General features: G+C 43.9%; 2 long non-coding RNA genes across 2 annotated transcripts; both read left to right on the forward strand.

Annotated features, from left to right (window-relative positions):
• Window positions 1–733: 733 nt before the first annotated feature.
• Window positions 734–10670, forward strand: LOC116879518. Its single transcript, XR_004385047.1, has 3 exons — window positions 734–824; window positions 964–1204; window positions 10645–10670. It is a non-coding gene; the product is annotated as an uncharacterized LOC116879518 (long non-coding RNA).
• Window positions 10671–12015: 1345 nt separating this feature from the next.
• Window positions 12016–14836, forward strand: LOC116879524. The gene is made up of 3 exons (XR_004385048.1): window positions 12016–12150; window positions 14598–14679; window positions 14782–14836. It is a non-coding gene; the product is annotated as an uncharacterized LOC116879524 (long non-coding RNA).
• Window positions 14837–17315: the final 2479 nt, after the last annotated feature.

A 17315-nucleotide genomic window follows, 5' to 3' on the forward strand; every position in this document is an offset into this window, starting at 1 on the left:
CTTTTTATCACTTGTAATTTTTATATAATAAACATTGGAAGATCTATTTTAAACTTAGAAGGATATTTAGTATATATCACTCTTGTTTTGTGTATACAAAAAATGAAGAAAATAAAATCAGTTAATGAATTTCTAAATGCTTTTTATGTTGCATACTGACTTTTTGCAATCACTTTTGACTCAGAGTTGTCCATGCCTGTGTTTTTTCCATGAAGCACAGGCAAGCCATCCCCTCTCAGCCTTCTCTGCATTTCTGATCCACAGAACCTGTGCACATAGGAAATGGTTCTCTTGTATGTCACTACATTGGGGCGGTTTGTTACACAGCAGTACCTAACTGGAGTGTCCCTCATTTACAAAGGACTTTGGAATGCTTGCACAAACCTTCTTGACCTTCTAGATCCTTCCATGTCCATGGGTGTTCACACCAATGACTATTACTGTACTCTAGTCTCCTGGTTCCTGGACCTTCTCACCCACAGGGATGTCCTCATCTAAACCACCTCAGCTGCCTGCTTTGAGTTATAAAAAGGCAGGGTCTTGAGGATTTGAATGGCCATCTGGAGGGTTTGGGATAAGGGACAAATGGCAGCCTCATCTTATCCCCCATTCAAAGATCCCATGACTCCCACCTGGGGTTGTCAACAGGCAGGACACTGAGCAGAGCTGCAGGTCACAAAGTCACCATGCCAACCCTCCTGTCCATCAGAAGGGACATCACAGGGAATTCTGCCTCTGTGGGGCAGGGGAAGGGCCACTAAGGCAGTGGGGCCATCTTCCCAGAGCCAGCCATTGGCCTCTTCTGCCCAAAGGGCAGGTGTCAGGTGGAGGCTCTCAGAGCATCTTAGGGAAAGGGCTAGAGGGGACAAGGCCTCAGGGCACAGGGGTTGCGGGGAGACAGTGGATGAGGCAGAGGCATGTGGTGGTTGGGCATGGCCAGCACGAATCCCACTCCTGCTCCAGGAGAGAGTGGGGCCTCAGGGACAGCTAAGAAAATAGCGAGCAGCAGCATCTGTGTCCCAGGCCCTGCACTTTCCCTGTTCCTGCTCCTGCTGCTGCCACCTCCATTGCTGAGCACAGGGAGCTTCCTGCACCACCTCCCAGGCTGGAGAAACTCCCACCAGGGCACCAGGTACTACAGGAGCAAGACAGAGAAGGTGAAAACCTGCGAGGGTGCCTTTGATCTCTACTTTATCCTGGACACGTAAGCAGCCTTCCCATCCTGACCTGGGGTGTCCCCAGGGCACTTCTGACCCCATGGTCACTGCTGGCATGAAGGGCTTCAAGGAGACCCCAGCCTCTGGGAAAGGGGAGGGGTAAAATTCTTGACAGACCCAACATAAAACCCTCTTTGAGTGCCTTATTCCTGAGATAGAAGGAAAGCCCCAAGAATTTGTTCCCTGAGACTCTTCCTTTTAGAAAGGGATAAAGGCCACCATAGAGTTTCTGGGTGGCTTTCAGTCCCTCCATCAGCATGGCCTGGTTCTATAATGTGAATGCCCTTAAACAGTCGGAGGGACAGGTGATTGCTAGAAGCTCCTCCTCAGCACTTGTTAGAAGCTATCTATGGGTCTGGGTTTTTGTCTGTTCTGTTTTTTACCCAAATGAGTTCTGTTTTTATAGGACCACAGAGATTGACATGTTGCTTCCATTGGGCATTCTCATAGTATCACTGGGATGTTCTTTTCTTTCATGCTGCTAAGTGTTTTGCTTCTTTCTTTGACAACTTGGAGACCACTTTTCTGAAAGTGTGCACTTTCAGAACAGTTTGATCTGACCAGGTTTTGTCCTAGGAACCTGTGCTATGCATTAGACACTTTGTGGCCCTTAAGAAGGAAAGAAGGTAGATCTTCATGCTTGAAGAGATTGCAAACATTACCTTGGTTCCATTTTCAACTTCTCTAGTAGGTTGAGAATGAACTTTACTAAATCCACAGTAACAGTAACATGACTGTCAATAAAGTGTTAAAGCACTTTTTTGATTTCCAGAGCCCATTTTACTGCACTTTTGTCATTCTCAAAGCCATCCTGGGGTGGGGGGAAGGCATCCTGGGATGTAGAGTAGGGAAGGCATTTGCATTTTTGATTTCCTAGAAAGGTGGGAGGCATCTAGAGGTTTCATGAAGTAGCTTCCTGCATGCCCTGATTGCAGCATCTTAGGCTGTACTGCCTCTGATTCCTTCTATTCTCCATGGAGGCTACTGACTGTGGAGATGTATGCCTGGTCCACTAGCATTTAAGGAAATCCAGCAGAGCTGGAAGCTACTGTGCCCACTGAATAAGTCCCTTCACACTGTCCCATGGAGGGACTTCTGAGTTGTCCTGAGCAGATTGTGCCTCACTGGTACCTGGCATAGCCCAGAGGGATGGTGGTTTCTCACTTGGGCATTGGGGTTGGGGTATGGATGGGAATTGTGAGGAAATGAAGTTTCCCTTTCTGTCAGTTTTTGCAGAGAATGGCATTGAGTCCAAAGGGCCCCCTCTGGTGCCATCCTGTTACAGTGCCCCAGTCCATACCTCTCTTTCTGCTATTATGCCCAATATGGTCACAGTCCAACCCTGCAATAGATATGAAGGGCTCTTGGCACAGGTAGAATATAAAACAATATTAATTGAGCACTTTTTGTAAGCCAGGCAATGTGTTGACCACTTTAAGCGTCCTCCTGCTTGGAGGAGCAAGATCTATTTTTCTATTTGGGGTAATGCAACAGATTCTGGAGAGTCAAGTGATTTTCTCAATGTCATTTAAGCTAGTTTGCTGCACAACATTAAACAATAGGGGTTAGTCTCTTCTCCTCTTTCCCAAAGAAGGTGTGAGGTGGGGGAATGAGAAGGCATTCTAAAGAGGTGGTCAGGAAAGGCAGGGCTGATAGGACTATGAGGAGGTTTGGGGTGGGGACCATGTTTTTGAGCAGAGGAGGTATGTGATTGGAACCTGTTCTAAAAGGATCATAGTTCGTGGACACAAAGACAGAGAGCAGTGAGGAGCTGGTGCAGAGGTCCACAGATGACCTGATAATGGTATATACCAATAAGGTAGGGGTGGTAATGATAAGTGGCCAGATTCTACATTTAATTTGAAACTAGAGGTCACAGGAATCCAGACAGATTGGATGGGGGAGACAAAGTATGGCCCTAGACTGGGGGTAAGAGTAAGCTAGGAAAACAGCTTCATCACTGAATCTTCCTCACAACTGTAGATAAATGTTATTATCCCTATTTTATTGATGAGGGAGGGAGGCTTCTCGGGGCAGGGAATTAGGCCCTTGGGTTTGGCATTTCCTGATTCAAATCCCTCAGAGAGAAAGACATGGAACCAGAATTGACACTCTGAAATGTCTGATTCCATAGCCCATTTCAAAGACTTCAAGGCTGGGTAAATTTCTGAGAATACCTGTGCTCATCTTAAATATAAAAGGAATCTGTCACCTGTAGGAAGGTCTTGAAGGTTTGCTTCCAGTTTATTCATTGGATTCCTTATTCATTTGGTCATTCATTAGACTGAATAGGGTGAAAATGAGTGACTGTTCCAGTGTGCCTGCCTTATTGGTATGTGAAAGCCAGGGAGCTCCAGGCAGAGAGAGTGGCCTTTGCAAAGACCTGAGCATTGAGGCTCTCAGGGGATCCCAGAGGATTCAAGTGTAAGGAGAAAGAGGGGGAAGGAAGAAGACAGGCTGATGGGGGTGGGAGTGGTACTTAACCTTAAGGTAAAGGAGGAGGTGTGTACTTCACCTTAAGTTCAGACCTGTAGGAGTTGTGTACTTCACCTTAAGGGTAACTGGGAGTCCATGGATGGAGGGCTCTTATCAGACGAGAGATGGATCAGATCTATGTTTTCGTTAGAGCCATTTGGCTTCCTTGGGGAGCATGGGTAAGAAAGAGTGAAGGATGGAAGCAACAGCTGTAGTGAAAAGGGGAAGGTCTTGGGAGTTCCCAGGAGGCCTGAAAGGCTAGGGAAAAACGGGTAGGATCCCAGGGCAGATGTGTCCCATGAAAGGAGAATGGATGGACTGACCCCCAAGACAGCTCCTGCCTGTGTGGTATGGATGTGGAAAGAGAAGCTGATATAGAGGGGAGAAGCAGAGCTTCAAGATCCATTCATTCTAAGGACATTGGAATTCTAGACATTGTCACTGTGGGTGCATTGGGGATGGGAGAGGAGCTCACAGCCACCTTCCCTGGTGTTAAAAGGTAAACTGAGGCACTTTATCATTTTTAAGGATTTGAGTGTGCATAGATTTGAATCAGGAAGCTCAAAAGCCCAGTTGTTAGGGACACTCCACTGATAGGAGTTTTATATAGAGAAGATGTGGAAGAAAATCAAAGAAATTATTCAAATAATTACAGTTTAAGCAGTTGCCTTATTTGGGAAAGCCAATTTCGCTACTTGTGTTTGGTGTGCATATGTATGCTTTCAAGGCATTAGAGCCACCTCAGTACAATGGCTCTTTGTGTTAACACTTTAATAATTCCCCCCTTTTGGTCATCCTCTCATACAGGAGAGACTGATCAACAATTCAGTATGATGAGCACTGGGTGTTATGTTCAACTAATGAATCATTGAACATTATGTCAAAGACAAATGATGAGCTTACCTTGGCTAATTGAATTTAAATTTAAAAAATTGATATTAGTGCCACTCTTAGTTACCATTAGGGTTAAATTGTTCTTGTCTTGTCATGAAGCTTGAGGTAATAATGTCACAGATACATTGGAAGAATTGTTTTTGCTATTTATCTGTTCATCGTTTTTGTTTCTCCAAGTGCACTGAGACCATCTGATGTACTGATGATGGTTGCAAACATATATTTAAGACCCTTGAGAGAATATAGCACACCAGGGAGACTACCACGCTGACTATCAGGAGGACACTAGTAAGAAACTTAAGAATGTTCCTTAGCCAACGCATACATGAACAAAACCAGTTGGTATCAAATAAATCAAAGAATATACCAGAAGAGACATCCACCTGCTTAGTTAAGTGGCTTGTTTATTAATTTCTCATATTTTAATGTGTATAATATCAGTATTGAAATAATTACAGCAGGAAGTAATTGCTATGTCAGAGACTCCTCATTGTTAGCCTGAGTCTTGTATCTAAAACCACCTTAACAGCTTGAAATAATCCTTAAAACAGGCACACTTTGAAATTTCCTCAAGAATTTTCAGTCTAGAAGTTGAGTTGGTAGTTTGTTTCCTCCCATTGAACCCATCCCTTAGTCTTGAGAATAGGTCAGTTCAGTTAAACAGTGATGTCTCATTTCAGGAGATGGTATTGTAGGTGCACTTCCAAAGTTTGACTTATACCATGTCAGTAATCAGGTATTTTATTCGAGGCATTTCAGTGAAAACAGTCAATGATTGAAGCAGACTCTGCATAAGGTTCTGAATTCAGAGAGCAGCCAGGTGAGAAGACTTCTAGACATTGGGCTCCTAGATGTTGGTTCAAAGCATCTTCTGTAAATTGATTGTCTCTGGTGATGTTACTGGGTCCTCAAGTAAATGTTCTGAATGGCCCACACAGCAAGAGACACAAAAATTGTCTGTGCATGAGTCATTGTGTTGATTTCTATGAAGTTTCATATCAAGTTATCCAGCTCAGTTTGCAGGGCTTTGGGAAAAGGGCAGTTTTTGTTCTTGGTAATTCCTAATATAAAGGTGGAAGAAAATTGAAACCATTAGTTTGGAGAGTTGGAGACAGATATTGGAGAAAAACAATAATTTAGAATCCATTTCATTTTACAAGTAGGTAACAACATTCAAAGTCAGTGAACAGGTCTAAAATCTGATACCCATCAGGGTGTGTTATAGTTTCTACTGAAAATACTTTTTATCTCTACAATTACTCCAATTTCTACCAGAAACTATCATAGTAAGACTAATCTGTTTGCAAAACATGTCTAATCCTATTAAACTGGGTATGGTTATTTTCGTAAGTAGAGCAAGAATAGTGATTTAGCATATAATCTCAAATACAATATTCCAGTTAAAGCTTTGGTGATAGCTAAGGGGATTTATTGTCTTTATAAAGTCCATGTTGTTTTCTTAAACCTTGTCATAACTTAGATTACATTTTTAAAAGCTTTTTTAGGCTAAGAAACCAGACTAAGCAGTTGCCCAATTTTGTCCTGTAACAAGAACAAATTTTCATTGAACTTATGCAAATACCTATATTGTCATGTAAAATAAGAATATTCAAGAATTTCTGGATAATAGAGGGGTCAGATAGAAAAAGACAACTACAGTTGACATTTGAACAACGGGTTTGAATTGTATAGGTCCATTTATACATAGATTTTTTAAAATATAAATACTGGACATCAGTAGAAAGAGACATTACATTTCTCCTCATCTGCATCCAAAGTTAGCAAAGCTGGATCCTTAAATGACGCCCATTCCTTCCTTCCTCCCTCCCCTCCCTTTCTTCCTTGTTTTTGGTTTTGGTTTTCCTTTTTTTTTTTTTTTTTTTTAGTTTAAATTCAGTTAGCCAACAGATAGCACATCATTAGTTTTTGACATAGTGTTCTATGATTCATTAGTTACGTATAACACCCAGTGCTCATCACATCACATGCCCTCCTTTAGGAGCTCACAGAGTTCCAGTGGTGCAATCAGTTAGCGGGCAGTACTTATACCACTCCTTGCTCTCTACCCAGGAATATGGGAACCCTTCTTCCTTTTTTAAAAAAAATTTATTTATTTGACAGAGAAAGAAGTCACAAGTAGGCAGAGCAGTAGGCGGGGTGGGGGGGGAAGCAGGCTCCCTGCTGAGCAGAGACCCCGATGCAGGGCTCAGATCCCAGGACCCTGAGATCATGACCTGAGCCAAAGGCAGAGGCTTAACCCACTGAGCCACCCAGGTGCCCCGGGAACCCTTCTTCCAAGCAAAGTCTGGGGGAAGACAGAGCACTTTTAATCATCTCTCTAGGTCACTTGCTCCACCTGACCCCTCTTATGTGTTTGTAATGCAGTTCCTACTTGCAGGAAATTATGACAAGCCTTAAGCCTCCAGTTCCCTGGTGGTATTAGTTACCCAGCCCAGAGAATTTTCAGCACCGTGAACAGCACCCTCTTGCTATCCACTGCCTACTATCCTGCACCTGGTGTTCCGTTAGACCCCATCCCAGTGGTCCTTATTCTGTAGTTCTTCGCGGACTCTGGCCAGTCACTGGACCCACCACTTTGGCAAGAATCCCTCCACAGAACTGGTTTCTTTATGCCTCTCAGTTAGGGACCTCCATGATCTAAGCTTCACATAAGAGGGCCAGGAACAGATCAGAACCCTGCTGCTTGCTGTTCCAGCCTTCCCTACATCTTTCCTCCACCTTCCCTTCTCTTCTAGTCATTTGGCAACTTCTACCTTACTTTTAAGTCACAGTGTGATTTAAAATACAGTTGAATTTTGAGGGGAGGTAAATTTATATGTGAATTTTCAACTCCGCAGGGGGTTGGCACTCCTAACACCCATGTTGTACAAAGACCAACAGTATTCCATTTTTGTTGTAAAAAGTTTGCTTTAGCAAATTGCTATGTTATAGATAGGTTAAAAGAGAAGAGAAATGGTGCTTCTTAACTCTGGAAAACAAAATGTAGACAAAAGAGCAATGTTTCAAAGTCTTACAAAATTATAATCATCCTTATAAGTTCTTTCAGTCCTGTGTACTTAATTATTGTTAACAGTTTTATGAATATATCATTCTCTCCATTAGAGTTAAAAAATTCTTGTAGTATAACCAGCTGAAGGTATGTTCTTAAAGTTATCAAAAACCTGTATTCATGGGCGTCTGGGTGGCTCAGTGGGTTAAGCCTCTGCCTTCAGCTTGGGTCATGATCCCAGGGTCCTGGGATCAAGCCCTGCATCGGGCTTTCTGCTCAGCAGGGAGCCTGCTTCCCCCTCTGTCTCTGCCTGCTTCTCTGCCTACTTGTGATCTCTGTCTGTCAAATAAATAAAATCTTAAAAAAAAAACCAACCTGTATTTGTCAGCCCCTTTCATGAATCTCTTTGAAGAGGAAGCACTTTTGCAAAAGCATTAGAGTAAAACAGTAACTGTAAATATCAAAAGATTTAAAAGTAGCCAATTGGAAAGATTTCATGAGAGTCTGTTACAATGAAATTGACAAGAAAATTTTATTTTTTCTGACAGACATTTTAAGATAATAATTAGAATTATGACTGATAACATTATACCAACACATATCAGATTTCTAGAAATTTCATACAATTTCTGGAACACATATCAGTAACATATATCCATACTAATATAACCTAAAGAAGGTTTAGCATCACTTATTATTTGACAATGCTTCCCATGTAATTTGACATGTTAAATTAACCTAATTAGTCTAACATGTATCTTTTATAAAGACAGAAAAAAAATCTTTTGAGATGTTCCAGGGACCTTCTTATATATATCAAAGTTAATTCAAGATCAAAAGGACTTCATTTAGAATTTCTATGGGAAGTTTATAAAAAATATCAAAAGGTGATCTGGGTTAGCTATTCAACAGAAGTGACAAAGATTTCTAAGGCAAACTAAAAAAGTTACATAGTTGTTAAAAGAAAGTTTAGCTTTTTTAATAGAGAAGGCTCAAGTAATCAAAGACCTGATAATGATAACATGAAGCACAAGAAATTATTCTGGTAAGATGAAATATATTTGCTTTCAAAATAGATTACAGGGTAAATAACAACATTTCTTAATCTCTTATTAAGAGCACACCAATAGTTTAAGAAAACTTTCTGTTCAACAAAAGAAAGAGAATTACATTTTAATTTTGCATAGATACACCATTGACATTAAAGCTTATTTTAAAAACCCAACAATAAATTCATTCATTTTTCATCAGCTTTACTAGATAAGATTTTCTCTTGCTTTCTGCTTTCTACTTCCATTTGGTTTTTATCTTATATTCCTCATTTTTTTCCATTCTAAAATGACCATCCTCTTTAGAACAAATTTACTTTCTTTTCCCTTAACAAAAGTTCGTTTTCATATCTCTACCTTTTCTTAACAAAAATACTGTTCTCCCAGTAGAGTCATTTGTCTTATGATTTGTAGTAGTTTTAATTGCACATATTGATTAAAATTATTAGCCCTTGGAAACTTTAGTTACTAGTGAAAACTGAAAGGTGAGCTATTATGTACTCTTCTCCCAGCATTCTGAAGATTGGCAAATTTATGAATACATTTCATAATTTCTGGAAGTATATTCTTCCTCACTGTAAACTTTTCAGTGTTGCATACAATATGTTTATTAAACCCAAATAGCTTTAGTTCCTCTGTAATAAAAGCCCAATGTAAATAAATTTATGTTGAGTAATTAATATTTCCATGTTTTATCTTACTTGGAAATTGACGTAGTCATTACTGGAGGAAAGAGGAAGGGCCTCCTTGTGGGTTTCTTGAATTCATATGACATAAGAAAGACATGAATTGTCATAGTCCGGAAAAAGAGTCCAGGCTAGGCATCCAACTCTTTCACCCTTTGTCATCAGCAGGATCTTGACCAAGACACTTAGTGAACCTCACATTTGCGAATCATAAATTTGAATTAGTACAGAACTATAGAGTATGTATGTTGGACTGCAAAGATCTTTGAACCCTGGGCTGGTAGAGCACATTTAAGAACTTCTCATCTAGACAAAAGGGGATATCATAAGACTCCACCCCCATTCAGCATCTTCACTATCCAGGAACTAAGGTGGGAGCTAATGAGTAAGAAATGGAAAATAGGGAGAGGAAGGATCTGTGGCTTTCCTTGCTGGTCAGCGCATGATGGCAACAGAACATCAGTGTCCCAGGTCTGTTCCTATCTCTCCTCTTGCAGTGGTGTTGGAATAGGCCTTTCATGTCCAGAGTGGCTCAGCTTTGAAGGATGGAGGAAAATAAAATTGTCTGAGTAGCACATCCTTCCTGGCCTGAGGTGTAGTCCCCTATTGTGAATGTCTCTTCTTGCTCTGGGAGTGCTGGAAACCATGAAGGTGTGAGCAGAATTTGTGTGTGTCATGAGGGATGGTTGGCAGGTCAGACTTAGGCTTACAAATGGATCCCCAATCTAAGGAGGTATGTAAGGGTAGCCTGATACCCAAGAATCCAGAATCCAGCAGAGGATTACAGGACTGGTTTGGGCCACCTTCTGAGGCTGGATCTGTTGGTTCAAAAAGGTATATAATAGAATGCAGTGCCAAAAGCCCTGCCTTGCACCCCACTATACAACTTTAAAGAGTAGACGAGGAGCATACAGCTGTTAATGGCTATTCCAAAGGAAAATGGAGAACCAAGAGAGCTAACATGTCAGAATCAGAATGTGTTTTCCAGCAAATGCATCCTCCTTCATTTCTTGTCCACCTACTATAACCACCTACCATAACCAAACCAACCATCCTGGTTTGCCACCCAAAGTCCTTCCTCCCTGGAACTCACTTGGTCCCAAGCATGTGCATCTGGTTATTCAACCTTCCCACCATTCACACTGATGAAAATCACCACCAGGGTGACCTAAAGAGGTCACCAAGGGTGTGTGGCAGACTTCAGTTATGTGGGATAAGGAGGAGCTTGCTAAAGGAGCTATGGGAGGTATTGGGCAGAAACTTCCCACCCAATGTATATGCCTCTTCTGTCTGACTCAAGTCTTTGTTTTCAGGTCAGAGAGCGTGAACAACAATTGGAAGGACATTTACACATTTGTGGATGATGCAGTGAAGAAGTTTCCAAAGTAAGGCTCTCCATGCTGCAGGGTATTTTCCTCTGCCAGGAAGATACACAGCTGCTTAGATTCAGTGGACATGGAAGTCCCTCAGGCCAAAAGCACAGTGCTCACAATGGTGTTCTGAAACAGGAAAAGAGGGAAATTCAAATTGTCCATTGCTTCTCAGCAGATTTTGCTGGCTCTTGCCTGAGAGGAGAAATTAAAGGGGACATAGTCTGCTTCTGAGAACCTTACCAGCTTGGAAAGGAAGTTAAAGCACACTGACCAGTAGCTCAGTAACTAAACACCTGGTTAAATGATACCAATGGCCAAGAGAAAGGGACAAAAGTCTTACATGGCAATATAAAGGTAAAAGCAAGAATTCCTAGAGGAAAAAGTCAAGGCTAATTACCTAGAAGATGTGGAAATTTGAACTAGACCTTGAAGAATGGGGAAAGCCAAAGTAACAGGAACCACTAAGAAGATGTCTTGTGGAGGAAATGGTCTGTTTGTTGGTAGAATAGGTTTAGTCAGGAGAAGACTTGAAGATGAGGCTGGACCAGTCACCTTGGAGCCAAGAATATAAGGGCTCTTAATGCCAGGCCACAGGGCTTGAATTTCCTGCTGGAAATTCCTACTTCCTATAGAAAGTACAGGATTCTTGAGTAGGGCTCTCACATGATCAAGGATGTGCTTCATGAAAAGAAGTCTGTTCCTAAGTGGATAAAATTAGTTGGAACAAGAGCCAAGAGCAAATAAAGAGCTCAGCTAGGGACCTATTGTAACAATTTAGCTCAATGATACTGAGGGTCTACAGAGCAGAAGATAGTAGCCAGAGGATGGGAAGGAAGGGATGTATATAAATGGCTTCCAAGAAAGAGAATAATTTCTTTGGCAAGAGAAGGAGATGAAGAAGGAATTAGGAGGGAAGGGAATGAAGGTCCAAAGAATGTTACAGTAGAAGAGAGGACAGGGGCGAGCCCTGCATGCAGGAATGTGAAGGTGTTTATCTCCTTATGATATGTTGTGCATGTGCCTCTGTGTGTGTGTGTGTATGTGCATGTTCATGTGTGTGTGGAATGCGTTCTTTAAGAATGTAAGAAGGGAGCAGGATTCCATCTTGGCATTCTATTCTGAGGAGGTGACACATCTTACCAGCCTCAAAGTTTTTCACTACATTTGTGGGAACTTCCAGTGTTTGGGAAATGGACCTGAAATCAGAAGAGTTATAGTGGGAACTGTAGAAACTGACATAGACTGCCTCTCACTGGCTGCAGTGAAACTTTTTTTTGGGGGGGGGGGGTGTTTTTTGGAGTTTTTTTTTAGCTTTATTGGCATCATTTTGAGCCTGTGTTGATGGCTTCTCACAAGCACATGCTTCCTCTCTAGCTTGAAAATGCGGATGTCCTTCATTACCTACTCCACACAGGGCCACACCCTTATGACGCTCACATCAGACAGGTAAGCACTGATTGGATCCCCCATGGCAGACATGAAGAGCCAAGTCTTAGGGACTGCCAGGAAGCTGAAGTATTCCCTGAAGCCACATTGGGAAGGCCAATGGAGTGCAGGCTGTGCTGGCTTGAGGTCCACTCATTGTGCACCCTGACTCCCAGATCTGGCTCCCTAGCCTTCTCTGAGCCCTGGCTTCCCTGACATTGGCAGATGATATGTTGCTAGACCATCTCCACCACTCTAAGCCCTGACCTAGAGCTGTCCTGAATGCTTCCCTCCATGCTATTTGATTTTTGAAGAATGCGCTATATGTGAGGACTCCTAGGATTGTATGGAGCAGATGTGCAGGTCCTTTATGAACAGTGACCTGTGTTGTGTATCGCTCTCTGCCCTGGTCCGGTGTGGGAGGAGGGGTGGATGGGAGACAGATCAGACACAGGAAGGAAGGGATGGGCAGCATCGAAGTACTGATGTTTTCAGTGGAGGGGTTTTGCTCCTTTGGTTGCTCTGAGATAAGAGAGCACATGAGTAGGGTTCTGAGCACAAGGCTGGGATAGGGCACTTGAGAAAGGCATGATGTGCCACATCCTAGGTGGACCATGGTAGGCCCAGCAGTTTACCCAAAAGTCTGAAAGTGGAAAATTATGGCGGTTAAGATTCTCATGAACACAAATGGCTGAAACGCAATTTAGAGAGGGGGGATACACAAAAGAGGTTGAGCACCCTTAGGACTGTATGGACCCAGGATTTGGAACATAGAGCCACCATTCAATACCATGGAGACAAACCAAGAGCAGCAGAGTGCTGATGTCAGTGCATGGAAACAGCACTCTCATGTCTGACTCCAGGAGAAGCGGGGAGTGGGCTGGCTGCTCCAAGCATTAGTGGAGGCATGGGTTTGTGCATATGTGTGGTTATGTGTTTAGAACAGATAGACCTGAGTGCATATGAGGTGGAAGAAAGCAAGTCCATTGGGGGTGATGCTGGCAAGTGGCAGAGAGATGCAAGACTGCTGGGCAGGGGGCTCTGGTGGAAGAGCCGTCCTTTGGGGAGGGGAAGACTTCTGCCTTCTCCAAGGTGAGTGTCTTGGGGCCCAGATGTGAGAACCTGTGTGGGGGCTTAGGGAAGGCCTCCTGGTCCTCTCGCACAGAGAACATAGTGACATCTTCCCCAAATGAAGGTACAGGAGTAGCAGTGTGCCCAGGGGAGTGGAAATGATGAGTAATTATGTTTTGGCAAGGGAGTAATATTTTAAGAGGAGTCTGTCTGAGGGTGATAAGAGCCTATATTCTTTCCAAGTTCAGAACTAGGAGTAGGGCTGGAGAGGCAGCACTTCCTTGGGGCCATTGGGGCAAGCAAGCATATGCCTGGCCAGGGGGCTCCTAGGCCAGAGATTAAGAAGGGATGAGAGTTACCCCATATTTGAGGGTTCAGTCAAAAAAATTTTTTCCAAAATGTGGCAAGAAGAAGGAGAATGATTCTGCTGGGCTGGCTAGTGTCTGGTGTGGCTCCACTGGCCACAGGTCCCAGGCCTCACCTCCTGGGCTGGGTGGGCTGGACAGGGCTGGACCTGGGGCTCTTAAGTCTCCCCGACAGCAACATCTGCACTTCCCACAGTGAGAAGCCTTCTCAGGGTCCACTCTCTCCTAGACTGGCTGTGCCAGCCCAGATTGTCACATGGGATTGGCCTGAACCTAAACACCCAGCCCCTCCTGTGTCCCCATCCCACCTATGAGATCTGCCTTCACAGCAGTTGTCTGGCCACAGACCCGTGGCTGCCAGGGGATCACTCCTCAGGGCCACTTCCCCAGGCTTTGGCCTTTTTCTTCAGGAGCACATGAGCTCAGGAGCCCCAGTGTACTCACAAAGCAGCTTGCTACTTCCTTTAGGACCAGTCCAGAAGGGAAAGAAGCTTGGGGGTACTGGGTCAACCTCAAGGGTCTGTGGCAGGGGAGGATGGGACAGGGCAGGAGCATCAATCAGCAGGATGACTTTTCCAAACTCAGCCTTACATGTTGGAGGATAGTGTGCCTTCCTGAGGGACCTGGTAACTTCTAGCATCCCTGCCCATCACATCATGAGTGGGATTCACAGTGACACCTCCATGGGTGTGCCCCACATTCACCGTGGATGGTCAAGGCAAGGCCTTGGGGGTCCCCCAGATCTGTGTGCCTGAGACTGTGACGAGTGCAGAGAAAGCCAGGCCATAGCCATGGGACTAGCAAAGCAGCATCTCCCACCCTATGCTCACCCAATGGGAGACAGTGGAGGCCTAAGCATGGCCTGTCAATATCAAAGACAGGGGGCTGAAGGTCATGACCGGGCTACTTGACTTGTGTCTTGTCCCAGCCAGACATGTACACATTGCACAGTGGTTCCAGAACGGCTTGGGGCTGCCTTTAATATCAAGACCAAATATCACTTCAACCACTTTTCTGATTTTTGTTTTTTAGAAATGAAATAAGTGATGGTCTCACTAAACTCCAGAATATAGTGCCTACCGGAGCCACAAATATGCAGGAAGGATTTAAAAAGGTACCGAATCTAGAGTTCTAAGGACTTCTGCTTTATGGAGTTCTTAGAGTATTCCTGTGTCCTCCCACTGCCCTCCCACAATACTCTTTCATTTCCTTGCAGGCAAATGAGCAGATTGAACAAGAAAATGCCAAAGGTAAGTTGCCTGGTGACTTCACTGTGGGCAGGTGTAGGGGCAGAGCAGGCCTGGGCCTCAGGGAGGTCTGGTACAGACCCTGGTCAGCCCCTTACTATCACTGACTCTTGGAGCAAGGTGCTGTCCTCTCTGGACCATAGATCCCTCCTCTGTGCATTGAAAATGAAAACCATCCCTAGTGATGTGTCTCAGAGTAACGTGGGGCTATATGTGTACCTTCTAAGTTCTTGGTAACTGAAAGGTGCTTGAACTACACTTGGGATGCCTGAACAAGAAAACGGAAAAGCCAGGGGACCTAGAGCAGACAAGATTCCATTTCCCGAAAAAAGTGATGGATTTCCCCCTTGCTACCCACACTTTGTCTCCATTACATTTCTGGTCCTGGCTCTTTTCCCTTCCTTTCCTTCCCTTTGGCTGATATCATCCTGTGACTGTGTTTCCAACACTGGAAAAGGCTGTGCTCTGCCCAGACCATCTTCATCTAACATCCTGGCTAAGGCTCCCTTTCCTATCAGATCTGGCCTTCTAGTCCTCCAGATGCTCGTGATGGCAGGTGCTGAGGTCTGGGCACTTTTCCCTTGGAGAAGGAGGTACGGGAGCAGTGTTGTGGCTCCAGCAGCCTGCAAAGAAAGTCATTTTCTGTGCCCCTACCAATGGGGTCACTCCCTATTTCCCCTGCAGGCAACAGTGCTGCCAGTCTGATTATTGCTCTGAACACAGGACCACTGACGCAAAAGTCATTTGAGGAGACTAAGTCTGAAGTGAGTCCAACCAATTGTTACCAGCATTTTGTTCCATGTATTTGGTATTTTGTACTCAAAGGGTTCTTTCTCTTAGGCTGAGAAGGCTCGAAATATGGGTGCCAAAGTTTATTGCGTGGGTGTAAAAGACTATAGGAAAGACCAGGTAATTCAGAACAGGTAACCAGGTGCCCCTCCATGAGCCTAGATGGGGAAAGCGTTCACAGGCAGCTTTCCTAGGAATGTTCCTCTAACCCACCTGTAGTGTCTGGATAGCAGATAGCCACTCCAGAAGTGAATGACAAGTGTGTAAAACCTGCCACCAGAGGCACAGGTGGAAGGGCTTTCCCTTTCCTAAGTGTGGGCTGCTGACCGATGCCAAGGCCTGGCCCTTGGAATCCAACATGGCATGAGGGAAGAGACCCTCTCCTGGGATGGGGACGTATGTATCCTCCACTTCTGGCCATGGGCTCAAGTCACTTCTTCTCTCTTGTAGCTGAATGACATTGTAGAAAGAAGGGATCAAATGTATGGTGTAGACAATGGATTCAAGTCCCTGGAAGACATTGTTAACTTGGTGAGTGTGGGCTAAATGTGAGAAAAGGAATGAGGTGGCTTCTTACCTTGTCCCCTCCATTCACTATCCCTGACATGCCATCCCTCTTTCTATTCTAGCTGGTGGTAAATTCCTGTCATGAAGTCATGGCTGGGGAGAGTTACTTTGTCTGTGTAGGAGGTAAGAGCTGTAGTCAACTGTTCTAGACAGAATGTGCTGTGTGCATGTGTGTGTGTGATATGAGGTGTGTGAACATTTGGTATGTGGGTAGTGTGTGGGTGTCTCAAGAGTGTCGTATGTGCATGTAACACAGTTGTACAGAAACATTTTGGTCATATGAGCGTGCATGGAGCATAGTAGTACAGCTATGTTTCACTGGAGTGTGCATGTCAAGCATGGGTTGTGGTGTGGTGATATCCTTAATGACTGTTTTCCCATTACTATGGAGGTATAATTGACACACACCTGTGTATAAGTTTAAGGTATTCCATGTAAAGACTTGACATGTATATATCGTTAAATGATTACCACAATAAAAACAGTGTCATTACTTTTTAAATCTCACAGTCAAAAGTTTATACATAACAAGAAAAAATATATTTAAAAACCTTCAACAGAGCACTGTAAAATGAAATCTGAGAATATATAAAAAGCACAGCACATCAAGAAGAATTAGGGAAAACTCCTACAATACAAGTCTGATTCAGTATTTAAAATATCAGTGTAACTTACCACATCAGCAATGTGCAGAAGAGAAACATTATCTCAATGGATGACTAAAGAATTAGACACAGTTAAATGGCCAGTGTCCTACTGGGAACATAGCCAGACAGAAGGCATCCATACAAATACAGCTAACATCTCATCCAGTGGTTATGGGGAACTCCTCTCCCTCACATCTGGAACTTCACAAGGGTGCCCTCTCCCCATCCAGGGGTCCTTGCGTCAGTCTGGTGAGGACTCCTATGCAGTGACTACTGGGACAGAAGCCCCCTCTCTGTAATGGACTCTGTGTGTGCACACTGCGGATCAGTACAGCAGAAGTGGATGGATAAGCACATTTCTTCCACTGCTAACAGCACTGAGCTGGATCCATCCAGATGCAGACCCAGAGGCTGGCTCTGGCTTCTGCACTCCTAACTGTAGGGGCATAGTGCCACAGACCATGGGGTCAGACAGACCTGTGTTCACATCTGGCTGTGCT

This window comes from Lontra canadensis, unplaced genomic scaffold (assembly GCF_010015895.1).
Source record: "Lontra canadensis isolate GAN:19392208 unplaced genomic scaffold, GSC_riverotter_1.0 scaffold3, whole genome shotgun sequence".
NCBI classification, from domain to species: domain Eukaryota; kingdom Metazoa; phylum Chordata; class Mammalia; order Carnivora; family Mustelidae; genus Lontra; species Lontra canadensis.